Source organism: Schistocerca serialis, chromosome 4 (assembly GCF_023864345.2).
Source record: "Schistocerca serialis cubense isolate TAMUIC-IGC-003099 chromosome 4, iqSchSeri2.2, whole genome shotgun sequence".
Classification (NCBI taxonomy): Eukaryota; Metazoa; Arthropoda; class Insecta; order Orthoptera; family Acrididae; genus Schistocerca; species Schistocerca serialis.
In genome coordinates, this window is record NC_064641.1 from 35346301 (window position 1) to 35365776 (window position 19476).

The following is a 19476-nucleotide window of genomic DNA, read 5'->3' on the forward strand; positions in this document are numbered from 1 at the left end:
GGGTTCCCTCTAACCTAAGAAACCCCCGTGTGCACGCCACACGTACTCTGCTACCCTAGTAGCTGCTTCCGGTGTGTAGTGCACGCCTGACCTGTCTAGGGGGGCCCTACAGTTCTCCACCCAACAACGGAGGTCGATGAATTTGCAACCATTATAGTCGCAGAGTCGTCTGAGCCTCTGGTTTAGACCCTCCACACGGCTCCAAACCAGAGGACCGCGATCGACTCTGGGCACTATGCTGCAGATATTAAGCTCAGCTTGCACTCCGCGTGCGATGCTGGTTGTCTTCACCAAATCAGCCAGCCGCCGGAAGGAACCAAGGATGGCCTCAGAACCCAAGCGGCAGGCGTCATTCGTTCCGACATGTGCTACTATCTGCAGCCGGTCACACCCAGTACGTTCAATAGCTGCCGGAAGGGCCTCCTCCACATTACGGACGAGACCCCCCGGCAAGCACACCGAGTGCACACTGGCATTCTTCCCCGACCTACCCGCTATTTTCCTGAGGGGCTCCATAACCCGCCTAACGTTGGAGCTCCCTATAACTAATAGGCCCGCCCTCTGTGACTGTCGGGACCTTGCCGGAGAATCGGCCACTGGCCCAACAGGCGAGGCATCCTGTGGTGGCTCGGAAACGATGTCATCACCACTAGGAAGCACCCCGTACCTGTTGGAAAGGGGTAAGGCAGCTGCCACGCGGCCAGATCCCACCTTCGCCTTTCGGCCAGGCACGCGCGAGCCCACCACTGTCCGCCATTCACCCTGGAGTGATGGCTGACCGGTAAGATGCTCACTGCCGGAAGACGCAGCGACATCAGGGGTTCCATGTGATTCCAAGGCCACCGAAGTAGGCATAGGTCTCACCACAGTTGCCCCAATGCCACTACGAGCCGACGCCTGCGCCTCGAGCTGGATGAGCCTAACAGACAAAGCCTCCACCTGCCCCCGAAGAGTGGCCAATTCTCCTTGCGTCCGCTCACAACAACCACAGTCCCTACACATGACTATGTTTACCCTACTCTATACGGTGACAAATTCCCAAGATAATCTTCTGATGAGCTACTCTGATAATCAAGAAACACTCACTGAAATACGAGACGCGAAAACTACGCTAGGTTTTCCCAGAAAAACTATTTAAAAGCTAAGCGCCGCAAATAAGTACAAAAACGCTTTATACAAACAGTACTCGCTGCTGCTGGTGCTCTCGCTCCGGCTGTCACAAGACAACTGCTGATTCAAGTGACTAGTGGCTAACGGCCGCGAAACAAACAAAAGACGGTTTTAGGGCGCTTTCTGTTCGAAACGATCAAGAAAACACTAAGAAATCTAACACGAAAACTACGTAAAGTTTTATCAAGAACTGTTAGTTACTGAAGTTCAGATGACTATAGTTTGGGGTCAGTGGATTGCACAATACAGGATGTCTGTCTTGGAGCTCTTCTTGAAGTAAGGTTTGTTGTAGGCCCCCAGTTGCCCTTCTTGCACACACGACCATCACTGTCAGTGAGGCAGATCGAGCTTTCATCTTGCCCTCCAATATATTCCCGATTGACACCACTGAAGTTGCAGATGACTATAGTTTGGGGTCAGTGGAATGCACAATACAGGGGGTCTGCCTTTTAGCCCTCCTTGAAGCAAGGTTTCTTGTAGGCCCCCAGTTGCCCTTCTTACACACACGACCATCACTGGCACCGAGGCAGATCGAGCTTTCATCTTGCCCTCCAATAAATTCCCGATTGACATCACTGAGGTTGCAGATGACTACAGATTGGGGTCAGTGGAATGCACAATACAGTGGGTCTGGCTTGAAGCTCTCCTTGAAGTAAGGTTAGTTGTAGGCATGCAGTTGCCCTTCTTACACACACGAACATCACTGGCAGCGAGGCAGATCGACCTTTCATCTTGCCCTCCAATAAACTCCTGATTGACACCACGGAAGTTCAGATGACTATAGTTTGGGGTCAGTGGAATGCACAATACAGGGGGTCTGGCTTGGAGCTCTCCTTGAAGTAAGGTTAGTTGCAGGTATGCAGTTGCCCTTTTTACACACACGATCATCGCTGGCACCGAGGCAGATCGAGCTTTCATCTTGCCCTCCAATAAATTCCCGATTGACATCACTGAGGTTGCAGATGACTATAGTTTGGGGACAGTGGAATGCACAATACAGGGGGTCTTGCTTGGATCTCTCCTTGAAGTAAGGTTAATTATAGTCGCCCAGTTGCCCATCTTATACACACACCCATCACTGGCACCGAGGCAGATCGAGCTTTCATCTTGCCCTCCAGTAAATTCCCGTTTGACACCACTGAAGATGCACATGACTATAGATTGGGGTCAGTGGAATACACAATACAGGAGGTCTGGCTTGGAGCTCTCCTAGAAGTAAGGTTTGCTGTAGGCCCGCATTTTACACATACGACCATCACTGGCACTGAGGCAGATCGAGCCTTATCTTGCTCTCCAATAAATTCCTGACTGACACCACTGAAGTTGCAGATGACTATAGTTTGGGGTCAGTGGAATGCACAATACAGGGGGTCTGCCTTTTAGCCCTCCTTGAAGCAAGGTTTCTTGTAGGCCCCCAGTTGCCCTTCTTACACATACGACCATCACTGGCACCGAGGCAGATCGAGCTTTCATCTTGCCCTCCAATATATTCCCGATTGACACCACTGAAGTTGCAGATGACTATAGTTTGGGGTCAGTGGAATGCACAATACAGGGGGTCTGCCTTTTAGCCCTCCTTGAAGCAAGGTTTCTTGTAGGCCCCCAGTTGCCCTTCTTACACATACGACCATCACTGGCACCGAGGCAGATCGAGCTTTCATCTTGCCCTCCAATAAATTCCCGATTGACACCACTGAAGTTGCAGATGACTACAGATTGGGGTCAGTGGAATGCACAATACAGTGGGTCTGGCTTGGAGCTCTCCTTGAAGTAAGGTTAGTTGTAGGCATGCAGTTGCCCTTCTTACACACACGAACATCACTGGCAGCGAGGCAGATCGACCTTTCATCTTGCCCTCCAATAAACTCCTGATTGACACCACGGAAGTTCAGATGACTATAGTTTGGGGTCAGTGGAATGCACAATACAGGGGGTCTGGCTTGGAGCTCTCCTTGAAGTAAGGTTAGTTGCAGGTATGCAGTTGCCCTTTTTACACACACGATCATCGCTGGCACCGAGGCAGATCGAGCTTTCATCTTGCCCTCCAATAAATTCCCGATTGACATCACTGAGGTTGCAGATGACTATAGTTTGGGGACAGTGGAATGCACAATACAGGGGGTCTTGCTTGGATCTCTCCTTGAAGTAAGGTTAATTATAGTCGCCCAGTTGCCCATCTTATACACACACCCATCACTGGCACCGAGGCAGATCGAGCTTTCATCTTGCCCTCCAGTAAATTCCCGTTTGACACCACTGAAGATGCACATGACTATAGATTGGGGTCAGTGGAATACACAATACAGGGGGTCTGGCTTGGAGCTCTCCTAGAAGTAAGGTTTGCTGTAGGCCCGCATTTTACACATACGACCATCACTGGCACTGAGGCAGATCGAGCCTTATCTTGCTCTCCAATAAATTCCTGACTGACACCACTGAAGTTGCAGATGACTATAGTTTGTGGTCAGTTTAATGCACAATACAGGGGGTCTGGCTTGGAGCTCTCCTTGAAGTAAGGTTTGTTGAGAGCCCACAGTTGCCCTACTTACACACACGACCATCACTGGCACCGAGGCAAATCGAGCTTTCATCTTGCCCTCCAATAAATTCCCGATAGACACCACTGAAGTTGCAGATGACTGTAGTTTGGGGTCAGGGGAACACACAATAATGGGGGTCTGCCTTGGAGCTCTCCTTGAAGTAAGGTTTGTTGTAGGCCGTCAGTTGCCCTTCTTACACACACGACCATCACTGGCACCGAGGCAGATCGAGCTTCTATTTTGCCCTCCAAAAATTCCCGATTGACACCACTGAAGTTGTAGATGACTGTAGTTTGGGGTGAGTGGAATGCACAATACAGGGGGTCTGGCTTGGAGCTCTCCTTGAAGTAAGGTTTCTTGGAGGCCCCCAGTTGCCCATCTTATACACACACCCACCACTGGCACCGAGGCAGATCGAGCTTTCATCTTGCCCTCCAATAAATTCCCGATCGACACCACTGAAGTTGCAGATGACTATAGTTTGGGGTCAGTGGAATGCACAATACAGGGGGTCTGGTTTGGAGCTCACCTCGAAGTAAGATTTATTGTAGGCCCCCAGTTGCCCTTCTTACACACACGACCATCACTAGCACCGAGGCAGATCGAGCTTCGATCTTGCCCTCCAATAAATTCCCGATTGACACCACTGAAGTTGCAGATGTCTATAGTTTGGGGACAGTGGATTGCACAATAAAGGGGGTCTGGCTTGGAGCTCTCCTTAAAGTAAGGTTTGTTGTAGGCCGGCTGTTGCCCTTCTTACACACACGACCATCACTGGCACAGAGGCAGGTCGAGCTTTCGTCTTGCCCTCCAATAAATTCCCGATTGACACCACTGAAGTTGCAGATGACTATAGTTTGTGGTCAGTGGAATGCACCATACAGGGGGTCTGGCTTGGTGCCCTCCTTGAAGCAACGTTTCTTGTAGGCCCCCAGTTGCCCTTCTTACACACACAACCATCACTGGCACCGAGGCAGATCGAGCTTTCATCTTGCCCTCCAATAAATTCCCGATTGACACCACTGAAATTGCAGATGACTATAGTTTGGGGACAGTGGAATGCACAATACAGGGGGTCTTGCTTGGATCTCTCCTTGAAGTAAGGTTAATTATAGTCGCCCAGTTGCCCATCTTATACACACACCCATCACTGGCACCGAGGCAGATCGAGCTTTCATCTTGCCCTCCAGTAAATTCCCGTTTGACACCACAGAAGATGCACATGACTATAGATTGGGGTCAGTGGAATACACAATACAGGGGGTCTGGCTTGGAGCTCTCCTAGAAGTAAGGTTTGCTGTAGGCCCGCATTTTACACATACGACCATCACTGGCACTGAGGCAGATCGAGCCTTATCTTGCTCTCCAATAAATTCCTGACTGACACCACTGAAGTTGCAGATGACTATAGTTTGTGGTCAGTTTAATGCACAAAACAGGGGGTCTGGCTTGGAGCTCTCCTTGAAGTAAGGTATGTTGAGAGCCCGCAGTTGCCCTACTTACACACACGACCATCACTGGCACCGAGGCAAATCGAGCTTTCATCTTGCCCTCCAATAAATTCCCGATAGACACAACTGAAGTTGCAGATGACTGTAGTTTGGGGTCAGGGGAACACACAATAATGGGGGTCTGCCTTGGAGCTCTCCTTGAAGTAAGGTTTGTTGTAGGCCGTCAGTTGCCCTTCTTACACACACGACCATCACTGGCACCGAGGCAGATCGAGCTTCTATTTTGCCCTCCAAAAATTCCCGATTGACACCACTGAAGTTGTAGATGACTGTAGTTTGGGGTGAGTGGAATGCACAATACAGGGGGTCTGGCTTGGAGCTCTCCTTGAAGTAAGGTTTCTTGTAGGCCCCCAGTTGCCCATCTTATACACGCACCCACCACTGGCACCGAGGCAGATCGAGCTTTCATCTTGCCCTCCAATAAATTCCCGATCGACACCACTGAAGTTGCAGATGACTATAGTTTGGGGTCAGTGGAATGCACAATACAGGGGGTCTGGTTTGGAGCTCACCTCGAAGTAAGATTTATTGTAGGCCCCCAGTTGCCCTTGTTACACACACGACCATCACTAGCACCGAGGCAGATCGAGCTTCGATCTTGCCCTCCAATAAATTCCCGATTGACACCACTGAAGTTGCAGATGTCTATAGTTTGGGGACAGTGGATTGCACAATAAAGGGGGTCTGGCTTGGAGCTCTCCTTCAAGTAAGGTTTGTTGTAGGCCGGCTGTTGCCCTTCTTACACACACGACCATCACTGGCACAGAGGCAGGTCGAGCTTTCGTCTTGCCCTCCAATAAATTCCCGATTGACACCACTGAAGTTGCAGATGACTATAGTTTGTGGTCAGTGGAATGCACCATACAGGGGGTCTGGCTTGGTGCCCTCCTTGAAGCAACGTTTCTTGTAGGCCCCCAGTTGCCCTTCTTACACACACGACCATCACTGGCACCGAGGCAGATCGAGCTTTCATCTTGCCCTCCAATAAACTCCTGATTGACACCACTGAAGTTCAGATGACTATAGTTTGGGGTCAGTAGATTGCACAATACAGGGTGTCTGTCTTGGAGCTCTCCTTGAAGTAAGGTTTGTTGTAGGCCCCAGTTGCCCTTCTTGCACACACGACCATAACTGTCAGTGAAGCAGATCGAGCTTTCATCTTGCCCTCCAATATATTCCCGATTGACACCACTGAAGTTGCAGATGACTATAGTTTGGGGTCAGTGGAATGCACAATACAGGGGGGCTGCCTTTTAGCCCTCCTTGAAGCAAGGTTTCTTGTAGGCCTCCAGTTGCCCTTCTTGCACACACGACCATAACTGTCAGTGAAGCAGATCGAGCTTTCATCTTGCCCTCCAATATATTCCCGATTGACACCACTGAAGTTGCAGATGACTATAGTTTGGGGTCAGTGGAATGCACAATACAGGGGGTCTGCCTTTTAGCCCTCCTTGAATCAAGGTTTCTTGTAGGCCCCCAGTTGCCCTTCTTACACACACGACCATCACTGTCAGTGAGGCAGATCGAGCTTTCATCTTGTCCTCCAATATATTCCCGATTGACACCACTGAAGTTTCAGATGACTATAGTTTGGGGTCAGTGGAATGCACCATACAGGGGGTCTGGCTTGGAGCTCTCCTTAAGTAAGGTTAGTTGTAGGTATGCAGTTGCCCTTCTTACACACACGACCATCACTGGCACCGAGGCAGATCGAGCTTTCATCTTGCCCTCCCATAAATTCCCGATTGACATCACTGAGGTTGCAGATGACTATACTTTGGGGACAGTGGAATGCACAATAGAGGGGGTCCTGCTTGGATCTCTCCTTGAAGTAAGGTTAATTATAGTCGCCCAGTTGCCCATCTTATACACACACCCATCACTGGCACCGAGGCATATCGAGCTTTCATCTTGTCCACCAGTAAATTCCCGATTGACACCACTGAAGATGCAGATGACTATTGATTGGGGTCAGTGTAATGCACAATACGGGGGGTCTGGCTTGGAGCTCTCCTTGAAATAAGGTATGTTGTAGGCCCGCAGTTGCCCTTCTTACACACACGACCATCACTGGCACCGAGGCAGATCGAGCTTTCATCATGCCCTCCAATAAACCCCCGATTGACAACACTGAAGTTCAGATGACTATAGTTTGGGGTCAGTGGAATGCACAATACAGAATGTCTGTCTTGGAGCTCTCCTTGAAGTAAGGTTTGTTGTAGTCTCCCAGTTTCCCTTCTTGCACACACGACCATCACTGTCAGTGAGGCAGATCGAGCTTTCATTTTGCCCTCCAATACATTCCCGATTGACACCGCTGAAGTTGCAGATGACTATAGTTTGGGGTCAGTGGAATACACAATACAGGGGGTCTGGCTTGGGGCTCTCCTAGGTTTGCTGTAGGCCCGCATCTTACACACACGACCATCACTGGCACTGAGGCAGATCGAGCCTTATCTTGCTCTACAATAAATTCCCGACTGACACCACTGAAGTTGCAGATGACTATAGTTTGTGGTCAGTTTAATGCACAATACAGGGGGTCTGGCTTGGAGCTCTCCTTGAAGTAAGGTTTGTTGAGAGCCCGCAGTTGCCCTTCTTACACACACGACCATCACTGGCACCGAGGCAAATCGAGCTTTCATCTTGCCCTCCAATAAATTCCCGATAGACACCACTGAAGTTGCAGATGACTATAGTTTAGGGTCAGGGGAACACACAATACAGAGGGTCTGCCTTGGAGCTCTCCTTGAAGTAAGGTTTGTTGTAGGCCCGCAGTTGCCCTTCTTACACACACGACCATCACTGGCACCGAGGCAGATCGAGCTTCTATTTTGCCCTCCAAAAATTCCCGATTGACACCACTGAAGTTGTAGATGACTGTAGTTTGGGGTGAGTGGAATGCACAATACAGGGGGTCTGGCTTGGAGCTCTCCTTGAAGTAAGGTTTCTTGTACGCCCCCAGTTGCCCATCTTATACACCCACCCACCACTGGCACCGAGGCAGATCGAGCTTTCATCTTGCCCTCCAATAAATTCCCGATCGACACAACTGAAGTTGCAGATGACTATAGTTTGGGGTCAGTGGAATGCACAATACAGGGGGTCTGGCTTGGAGCTCACCTCGAAGTAAGATTTATTGTAGGCCCCCAGTTGCCCTTCTTACACACACGACCATCACTGGCACCGAGGCAGATCGAGCTTCGATCTTGCCCTCCAATAAATTCCCGATTGACACCACTGAAGTTGCAGATGTCTATGGTTTGGGGACAGTGGATTGCACAATAAAGGGGGTCTGGCTTGGAGCTCTCCTTAAAGTAAGGTTTGTTGTAGGCCGGCTGTTGCCCTTCTTACACACACAACCATCACTGGCACAGAGGCAGGTCGAGCTTTCGTCTTGCCCTCCAATAAATTCCTGATTGACACCACTGAAGTTGCAGATGACTATAGTTTGTGGTCAGTGGAATGCACAATACAGGGGGTCTGGCTTGGTGCCCTCCTTGAAGCAACGTTTCTTGTAGGCCCCCAGTTGCCCTTCTTACACACACAACCATCACTGGCACCGAGGCAGATCGAGCTTTCATCTTGCCCTCCAATAAATTCCCGATTGACACCACTGAAATTGCAGATGACTACAGATTGGGGTCAGTGGAATGCACAATGCAGGGGGTCTGGCATGGAGCTCTCCTTGAAGTAAGGTTAGTTGTAGGCATGCAGTTGCCCTTCTTACACACACGACCATCACTGGCACCGAGGCAGATCGAGCTTTCATCTTGCCCTCCAACAAACTCCTGATTGACACCACTGAAGTTCAGATGACTATAGTTTGGGGTCAGTGGAATGCACAATACAGGGTGTCTGTCTTGGAGGTCTCCTTGAAGTAAGGTTTGTTGTAGGCCCCCAGTTTACCTTCTTGCACACACGACCATCACTGTCAGTGAGGCAGATCGAGTATTCATCTTGCCCTAAAATATATTCCCGATTGACACCACTGACGTTGCAGATGATATAGTTTGGGGTCAGTGGAATGCACCATACAGGGGGTCTGGCTTGGAGCTCTCCTTGAAGTAAGGTTTAGTGTAGGCCCCTAGTTGCCCTTCTTACACACATGACCATCACTGGCAGTGAGGCACATCGAGCTTACATCTTGCCCTCCCATTAAATTCCCGATTGACACCACTGAAGTTGCAGATGACTGTCGTTTGGCGTTAGTGGAATGCACAGTTCAGGGGGTGTTGCTTGGAGCTCTCCATGAAGTAAGGATTCTTGTAGGCCCCCAGTTGCCCTTGTTGCACACATGACCATCACTGTCAGCGAGGCAGATCGAGCTTTCATTTTGCCCTCCAATACATTCCCGATTGACACCACTGAAGTTGCAGATGACTATAGTTTGGCGTCAGTGGAATACACAATACAGGTGGTCTGGCTTGGAGCTCTCCTACAAGTAAGGTTTGTTGTAGGCCCGCAGTTGCCCTTCTTACACACACGACCTTCACTGGCACCGAGGCAGATCGAGCTTTCATTTTGCCCTCCAAAAATTCCCGATTGCCACCACTGAAGTTATAGATGACTATAGTTTGGGGTCAGTGGAATGCACAATACAGGGGGTCTGGCTTGGAGCTCTCCTTGAAGTAAGGTTTCTTGTAGGCCCCCAGTTGCCCATCTTATACACACACCCATCACTGGCACCGAGGCACATCGAGCTTTCATCTTGCCCTCCAATAAATTCCCGATCGACACCACTGAAGTTGCAGATGACTATAGTTTGGGGTCAGTGGAATGCAGAATACAGGGGGTCTGGCTTGGAGCTCACCTTGAAGTAAGATTTATTGTAGGCCCCCAGTTGCCCTTCTTACACACACAACCATCACTGGCACCGAGGCAGATCGAGCTTTCATCTTGCCCTACAATAAATTCCCCATTAACACCACTGATGTTGCAGATGACTATAGTTTGGGGTCAGTGGAATGCACAACACAGGGGGTCTGGCTTGGAGCTCTCCTTGATGTAAGGTTTGTTGTAGGCCCTTAGTTGCCCTTCTTGCACACACGACCATCACTGGCACCGAGGCAGATCGAGCTTCCATCTTCCCCTCCAATAAATTCCCGATTGACACCACTGAAGTTGCAGATGACTATAGTTTGGGGTCAGTGGAATGCAGAATACAGGGGGTCTGGCTTGGAGCTCACCTTGAAGTAAGATTTATTGTAGGCCCCCAGTTGCCCTTCTTACACACACGACCATCACTGGCACCGAGGCAGATCGAGCTTTCATCTTGCCCTCCAATAAATTCCCGATTGACACCACTGATGTTGCAGATGACTATAGATTGGGGTCAGTGGAATGCACAATACAGGGGGTCTGGCTTGGCGCTCTCCTTTAGGTAAGGTTTGTTGTAGGCCAGCAGTTGCCCTTCTTACACACATGACCATCACTGGCACCGAGGCAGGTCGAGCTTTCGGCTTGCCCTCCAATAAATTCCCAATTGACACCACTGAAGTTGCAGATGACTATAGTTTGGGGTCAGTGGAATGCACAATACAGGGGGTCTGGCTTGGAGCCCTCCTTGAAGCAAGGCTTCATGTAGGCCCCCAGTAGCCGTTCTTTCACACACAACCATCACCGGGCTCGAGGCAGATCGAGCTTTCATCTTGCCCCCCAATAAATTCCCGATTGACATCACTGAAGTTGCAGATGACTATGGTTTGGGGTCAGTGGATTGCATAACACAGGGTGTCTAGCTTGGAGCACTCCTTGAGGTAAGGTTTCTTGTAGGCCCCCAATTGCCCTTCTTACACACAAGACCATCACTGGCACAGAGGTAGATTGAACTTTCATCTTGCCCTGCAATAAATTCCCGATTGTCACCACTGAAGTTGCAGATGACTATAGATTGGGGTCAGTGTAATGCACAATACAGGGGGTCTGGCTTGGAGCACTCCTTTAGGTAAGGTTTGGTGTAGGCCCGCAGTTGCCCTTCTTACACACATGACCATCTCTGGCACCGAGGCTGATCGATCTTTCGTCTGGCCCTACAATAATTTCCTGACTGACACCACTGAAGTTGCAGATGACTAAATTTTGGGGTCAGCGGAATGCACAATACAGGGGGTCTGGCTTGGAGCTCTCCTTGAAGTAAGGTTTGTTGTAGGCTCGCAGTTGCCCCTCTTACACACACGACCATCACTGGCACCGAGGCAGATAGAGCTATCATCTTCCCCTCCAATATATTCCCGATTGACACCACTGAAGATGCAGATGACTATAGTTTGTGGTCAGTGGAATGCGCAATACAGGGGGTCTGGCTTGGAGCCCTCCTCGAAGCAAAGCTTCTTGTAGGCCCCCAGTAGCCGTTCTTTCACACACAACAATCACCAGCATCGAGGCAGATCGAGATTTCATCTTGCCTTTAAATAAATTCCCGATTGACACCACTGAAGTTGCAGATGACTATAGATTGGGGTCAGTGGAATGCACAGTACAGCCGGTCTGACTTGGAGCTCTCCTTGTTGTAAGGTTTGTTGTAGGCCCGCAGTTGCCCTTCTTACACACACGACCATCACTGGCACCGAGCCAGATTGAGTTTTCATCTTGCCATCCAATAAACTCCCGATTGACACCACTGAAGTTGCAGATGACTATAGTTTGGGGTCAGGGGAACACACAATATAAGGGGTCTGACTTGGGGCTCTCCTTGAAGTAAGGTTTGTTGTAGGCCCCTAGTTGCCCTTCTTACACACACGACCATCACTGGCACCGAGGCAGATAGAGCTTCCATCTTCCCCTCCAATAAATTCCCGATTGACACCACAGAAGTTGCAGATAACTATAGTTTGGGGTCAGTGGAATGCACAATGCAGGGGGTCTGGCTTGGCGCTTACCTTGAAGTAAGATTTATTCTAGGCCCCCAGTTGCCCTTCTTACACACACGACCATCAATGGCACCGAGGGAGATCGAGCTTTCATCTTAACCTCCAATAAACTCCCGATTGACACCACTGAAGTTCAGAAGACTATAGTTTGGGGTCACTGGAATGCACAATACGGGGTGTCTGTCTTGGAGCTCTCCTTGAAGTAAGGTTTGTTGTAGGCCCCCAGTTGCCCTTCTTGCACACACGACCATCACTGTCAGTGAGGCAGATCGAGCTTTCATTTTGCCCTCCAATACATTCCCGACTGACACCACTGAAGTTGCAGATGACTATTGTTTGGGGTCAGTGGAATACACAATACAGGGGGTATGGCTTGGAGCTCTCCTTGAAGTAAGGTTTGTTGTAGGCCCACAGTTGCCCTTCTTACACACACGACCACCACTGGCACCGAGGCAGATCGAGTTTTCATCTTGCCCTCCAATAAACTCCCGATTGACACCACTGAAGTACAGATGACTTAGTTAGGGGTCAGTGGAATGCACAATACAGAATGTCTGTCTTGGAGCTCTCCTTGAAGTAAGGTTTGTTGTAAGCCCCCAGTTGCCCTTCTTGCACACACGACCATCACTGTCAGTGAGGCAGATCGAGCTTTCATTTTGCCCTCCAATACATTCCCGATTGACACCACTGAAGTTGCAGATGACTATAGTTTGGGGTCAGTGGAATACACAATACAGGTGGTCTGGCTTGGAGCTCTCCTACACGTAAGCTTTGTTGTAGGCCCGCAGTTGCCCTTCTTACACACACGACCATCACTGGCACCGAGGCAGATCGAGCTTTCATTTTGCCCCCCAAAAATTCCCGATTGCACCACTGAAGTTGTGGATGACTATGGTTTGGGGTCAGTGGAATGCACAATACAGGGGGTCTGGCTTGGAGCTCCCCTTGAAGTAAGGTTTCTTGTAGGCCCCCAGTTGCCCATCTTATACACACACCCATCACTGGCACCGAGGCAGATCGAGCTTTCATCTTGCCCTCCAATAATTTCCCGATCGACACCACTGAAGTTGCAGATGACTATAGTTTGAGGTCAGTGGAATGCACAATACAGGGGGTCTGGCTTGGAGCTCTCCTTGAAGTAAGGTTTGTTGTAGGCCCTTAGTTGCCCTTCTTACACACACGACCATCACTGGCACCGAGGCAGATCGAGCTTCCATCTTCCCCGCCAATAAATTCCCGATTGACACCACTGAAGTTGCAGATGACTATAGTTTGGAGTCAGTGGAATGCACAATACAGGGGGTCTGGCATGGAGCTCACCTTGAAGTAAGATTTATTGTAGGCCCCCAGTTGCCCTTCTTACACACACGACCATCACTGGCACCGAGGGATATCGAACTTTCATCTTGCCCTCCAATAAATTCCCGATTGACACCACTGATGTTGCAGATGACTATAGTTTGGGGTCAGTGGAATGCATAACTCAGCGTTTCTGGCTTGGAGCTCTCCTTCAAGTAAGGTTTCTTGTACGCCCCAAATTGCCCTTCTTACACACACGACCATCACTGGCACCGAGGTAGATCGAGCATTCATCTTGCCCTCCAATAAATTCCCGATTGACACCATTGAAGTTGCAGATGACTATAGATTGGGGTCAGTGGAATGCACAATACAGGGGGTCTGGCTTGGAGCTCTCCTTTAGGTAAGGTTTGTTGTAGGCCAGCAGTTGCCCTTCTTACACACATGACCATCACTGGCACCGAGGCAGATCGAGCTTTCGGTTTGCCCTCCAATAAATTCCCAATTGACACCACTGAAGTTGCAGATGACTATAGTTTGGGGTCAGTGGAATGCACAATACAGGGGGTCTGGCTTGGAGCCCTCCTTGAAGCAAAGCTTGATGTAGGCCCCCAGTTGCCCTTCTTACACACACAACCATCACTGGCACCGAGGCATATCGAGCTTTCATCTTGCCCCCCCAATAAATTCCCGATTGACAACACTGAAGTTGCAGATGACTATGGTTTGGGGTCAGTGGATTGCATAACACAGGGTGCCTGGCTTGGAGCACTCCTTGAGGTAAGGTTTCTTGTAGGCCCCCAATTGCCCTTCTTACACAGAAGACCATCACTGGCACAGAGGTAGATTGAGCTTTCATCTTGCCCTCCAATAAATTCCCGATTGACACCACTGAAGTTGCAGATGACTATAGATTGGGGTGGGTGTAATTCACAATACAGGGGGTCTGGCTTGGAGCTCTCCTTTGGGTAAGGTTTGTTGTAGGCCCGCAGTTGCCCTTCTTACACGCATGACCATCACTGGCACCGAGTCTGATCGATCTTTCGTCTGGCCCCACAATAAATTCCCGATTGACACCACTGAATTTGCAGATGACTATAGTTTGTGGTCAGTGGAATGCACAAGCAGGCGGTCTGGCTTGGAGCTCTCCTCGAAGTAAGGTTTGCTGTGAGCCCACAGTTGCCCTTCTTACACACACGACCATCACTGGCACCGAGGCAGATCGAGGTTTCATTTTGCCCTCCAAAAATTCCCGATTGACACCATTGAAGTAGTAGATGACTATAGTTTGGCGTCTGTGGAATGCACAATACTTGGGTCTGGCTTGGAGCTCTCCTTGAAGTAAGATTTGTTGTAGGCCCCTAGTTGCCCTTCTTACACACACGACTATCACTAGCACCGAGGCAGATCGAGCTTCTATCTTCCCCTCCAATAAATTCCCGATTGACACCACTGAAGTTGCAGATAACTATAGGTTCGGGTCAGTGGAATGCACAATACCGGGGGTATGGCTTGGAGCTTACCTTGAAGTAAGATTTATTATAGGCCCCCAGTTGCCCTTCTTACACACACGACCATCACTGGCACCGAGGGAGATCGAGCTTTCATCTTAACCTCCAATAAACTCCCGATTGACACCACTGGAGTTCAGAAGACTGTAGTTTGGGGTCAGTGGAATGCACAATACAGGGTTGTCTGTCTTGGAGCTCTCCTTGAAGTAAGGTTAGTTATAGGCCCCCAGTTGCCCTCCTTGCACACACGACCATCACTGTCAGTGAGGCAGATCGAGCTTTCATTTTGCCCTCCAATACATTCCCGACTGACACCACTGAAGTTGCAGCTGACTATAGTTTGGGGTCAGTGGAATACACAATACAGGGGGTCTGGCTTGGAGCTCTCTTAGAAGTAAGGTTTGTTGTAGGCCCGCATCGTACACACACGACCATCACTGGCACTGAGGCAGATCGAGCCTTCATCTCGCTCTCCAATAAATTCCCGACTGACACCACTGAAGTTGCAGATGACTATAGTTTGTGGTCAGTTTAATGAACAATACAGGGGGTCTGGCTTGGAGCTCTCCTTGAAGTAAGGTTTCTTGTAGGCCCCCAGTTGCCCATCTTATACACACACCCATCACTGGCACCGTGCAGATCGAGCTTTCATCTTGCCGTCCAATAAATTCCCGATCGACACCACTGAATTTGCAGATGACTATAGTTTGGGGTCAGTGGAATGCACAATACAGGGGGTCTAGCTTGGAGCTCACATTGAAGTAAGATTTATTGTAGGCCCCCAGTTGCCCTTCTTACACCCACGACCATCACTGGCACCGAGGCAGATGGAGCTTTCATCATGCCCTACAATAAATTCCCGATTGACACCACTGATGTTGCAGATGACTATAGTTTGGGGTCAGTGGAATGCTAAATACAGGGGGTCTGGCTTGGAGCTCACATTGAAGTAAGATTTATTGTAGGCCCCCAGTTGCCCTTCTTACACACACGACCATCACTGGCACCGAGGCAGATCGAGCTTTCATCTTGCCCTCCAATAAACTCCCGATTGACACCACTGAAGTTCGGATGACTATAGTTTGGGGTCAGTGGAATGCACAATACAGGGGGTCTGGCTTGGAGCTCTCCTTGAAGTAAGCTTTGTTGTAGGCCCCTAGTTGCCCTTCTTACGCACATGACCATCACTGGCAGTGAGGCACATCGAGCTTACATCTTGCCCTCCATTAAATTCCCGATTGTGACCACTGAAGTTGCAGATGACTATAGTTTTGGGTCAGTGGAATGCACAATACAGCTGGTCTGGCTGGTAGCTCTCCTTGAAGAGAGGTTTGTTGTAGGCACCTAGTTGCCCTTCTTACACACAAGACCATCACTGGCACTGAGGCAGATCGATCTATCATCTTGCCTTCAATAAATTCCCGATTGACACCACTGAAGAACAGATGACTATAGTTTGGGGTCAGTGGAATACACAATACAGGTGGTCTGGCTTGGAGCTCTCCTACAAGTAATGTTTGTTGTAGGCCCGCATCTTACACACACGACCATCACTGGCACCGAGGAAGATCGAGTTTTCATCTTGCCCTCCAATAAAATCAAGACTGACACCACTGAAGAACAGATGACTATAGTTTGGGGTCAGTGGAATGCACAATACAGAATGTCTGTCGTGGAGCTCTCCTTGAAGGAAGGCTTGTTGTAGGCCCCCAGTTGCCCTTCTTGCAAACACGACCATCACTGTCAGTGAGGCAGATCGAGCTTTTATTTTTCCCTCCAATACATTCCCGATTGACACCACTGAAGTTCCAGATGACTATAGTTTGGGGTCAGTTTAATGCACAATACAGGGGATCTGGCTTGGAGCTCTCCTTGAAGTAAGGTTTCTTGTAGGCCCCCAGTTGCCCATCTTATACACACACCCATCACTGGCACTGTGCAGATCGAGCTTTCATCTTGCCCTCCAATAAATTCCCGATCGACACCACTGAAGTTGCAGATGACTATAGTTTGGGGTCAGTGGAATGCACAATACAGGGGGTCTGGCTTGGCGCTCTCCTTGAAGTAAGGTTTGTTGTAGGCCCGCAGTTGCCCTTCTTACACACACGACCACCACTGGCACCGAGGAAGATCGAGTTTTCATCTTGCCCTCCAATAAAATCCCGACTGACACCACTGAAGAACAGATGACTATAGTTTGGGGTCAGTGGAATGCACAATACAGATTGTCTGTCTTGGAGCTCTCCTTGAAGGAAGGCTTGTTGTAGGCCCCCAGTTGCCCTTCTTGCAAACACGACCATCACTGTCAGTGAGGCAGATCGAGCTTTTATTTTGTCCTCCAATACATTCCCGATTGACACCACTGAAGTTGCAGATGACTATAGTTTGGGGTCAGTGGAATACACAATACAGGTGGTCTGGCTTGGAGCTCTCCTACAAGTAAGGTTTGTTGTAGGCCCGCATCTTACACACACGACCATCACTGGCACTGAGGCAGATCGACCTTTCATCTTGCACTCCAATAAATTCCCGATTGACACCACTGAAGCTGCAGATGATTATAGTTTGTGGTCAGTGGATTGCACAATACAGGGGGTCTGGCTTGGAGCTCTCCTTGAAGTAAGGCTTGTTGTAGGCTCACAGTTGCCCTTCTTACACACACGACCATCACTGGCACCGAGGCAGATCGAGCTTTCATTTTGCCCTCCAAAAATTCCCGATTGACACCACTGAAGTTGTAGATGACTATAGTTTGGGGTCAGTGGAATGCCAATACAGGGGGTCTGTCTTGGAGCTCTCTTTGAAGTAAGGTTTCTTATAGGCCCCCAGTTGCCCATCTTATACACACACCCATCACTGGCACCGAGGCAGATCGAGCTTTCATCTTGCCCTCCAATAAATTCCCGATCGACACCACTGAAGTTGCAGATGACTATACTTTGGGGTCAGTGGAATGCACAATACAGGGGTCTGTCTTGGACCTCTCCTTGAAGTAAGGTTTTTTGCAGGACCCTAGTTGCCCTTCTTACACACACGACCATCACTGGCACCGAGACAGATCGAGCTTCCATCTTCCCCTCCAATTAATTCCCGATTGACACCACTGAAGTTCAGATGACTATAGTTTGGGATCAGTGGAATGCACAATACAGGGGGTCTGGCTTGGAGCTCACCTTGAAGTAAGATTTACTGTAGGCCCCCAGTTGCCCTTTTTGCACACACGACCATCACTGTCAGTGAGGCAGATCGAGCTTTCATTTTTCCCTCCAATACATTCCCGATTGACAACACTGAAGTTGCAGATGACTATAGTTTGGGGTCAGTGGAATACACAATACAGGGGGTCTGGCTTGGAGCTCTCCTAGAAGTAACGTTTGTTGTAGGCCTGCATCTTACACACACGACCATCACTGCCACTGAGGCAGATCGAGCTTTCATCTTGCACTCCAATAAATTCCCGATTGACACCACTGAAGTTGCAGATGACTATAGTTTGTGGTCAGTTTAATGCACAATACAGGGGGTCTGGCTTGGAGCTCTCCTTGAAGTAAGGTTTGTTGTGAGCCCGCAGTTGCCCTTCCTACACAGACGACCATCACTGGCACCGAGGCAAATCGAGCTTTCATCTTGCCCTCCAATAAATTCCCGATTGACACCACTGAAGTTGCAGATGACTATAGTTTGGGGTCAGGGGAACACACAATGCAGGGGGTCTGGCTTGGAGCTCTCCTTGAAGTAAGGTTAGTTGTAGGCATGCAGTTGCCCTTCTTACACACACGAACATCACTGGCAGCGAGGCAGATCGACCTTTCATCTTGCCCTCCAATAAACTCCTGATTGACACCACGGAAGTTCAGATGACTATAGTTTGGGGTCAGTGGAATGCACAATACAGGGGGTCTGGCTTGGAGCTCTCCTTGAAGTAAGGTTAGTTGCAGGTATGCAGTTGCCCTTTTTACACACACGATCATCGCTGGCACCGAGGCAGATCGAGCTTTCATCTTGCCCTCCAATAAATTCCCGATTGACATCACTGAGGTTGCAGATGACTATAATTTGGGGTCAGTGGAATGCAGAATACGGGGGATCTGGCTTGGAGCTCTCCTTGAAGTAAGGTTTGTTGTAGGCCCTTTGTTGCCCTTCTTACACACACAACCATCACTGGCACCGAGGCAGATCGAGCATCCATCTTCCCCTCCAATAAATTCCCGATTGACACCACTGAAGTTGCAGATGACTATAGATTGGGGTCAGTGGAATGCTCAATACAGGGGGTCTGGCTTGGAGCTCTCCTTTAGGTATGGTTTCTTGTAGGCCCCCAGTTGCCCTTCTTACACACACAACCATCACCAGCACCGATGCAGATCGAGCTTTCATCTTGCCCCCCCCCCCCCCCCAATAAATTCCCGATTGACACCACTGAAGTTGCAGATGACTATGGTTTGGGGTCAGTGGATTGCATAACACAGGGTGTCTGGCTTGAAGCTCTCCTTGAAGTAAGGTTTCTTCTAGGCCCCCAATTGCCCTTCTTACACACAAGACCATCACTGGCACAGAGGTAGATTGATCTTTC

At 49.5% G+C, this 19476-nt stretch overlaps 1 protein-coding gene across 1 annotated transcript in view; it reads left to right on the forward strand.

Moving 5' to 3' along the window:
* Window positions 1-19476, forward strand: part of LOC126474207 (facilitated trehalose transporter Tret1-like) — a 200551-nt gene that overhangs the window by 161696 nt on the left and 19379 nt on the right. The gene's annotated exons all lie outside the window — the stretch shown is intronic.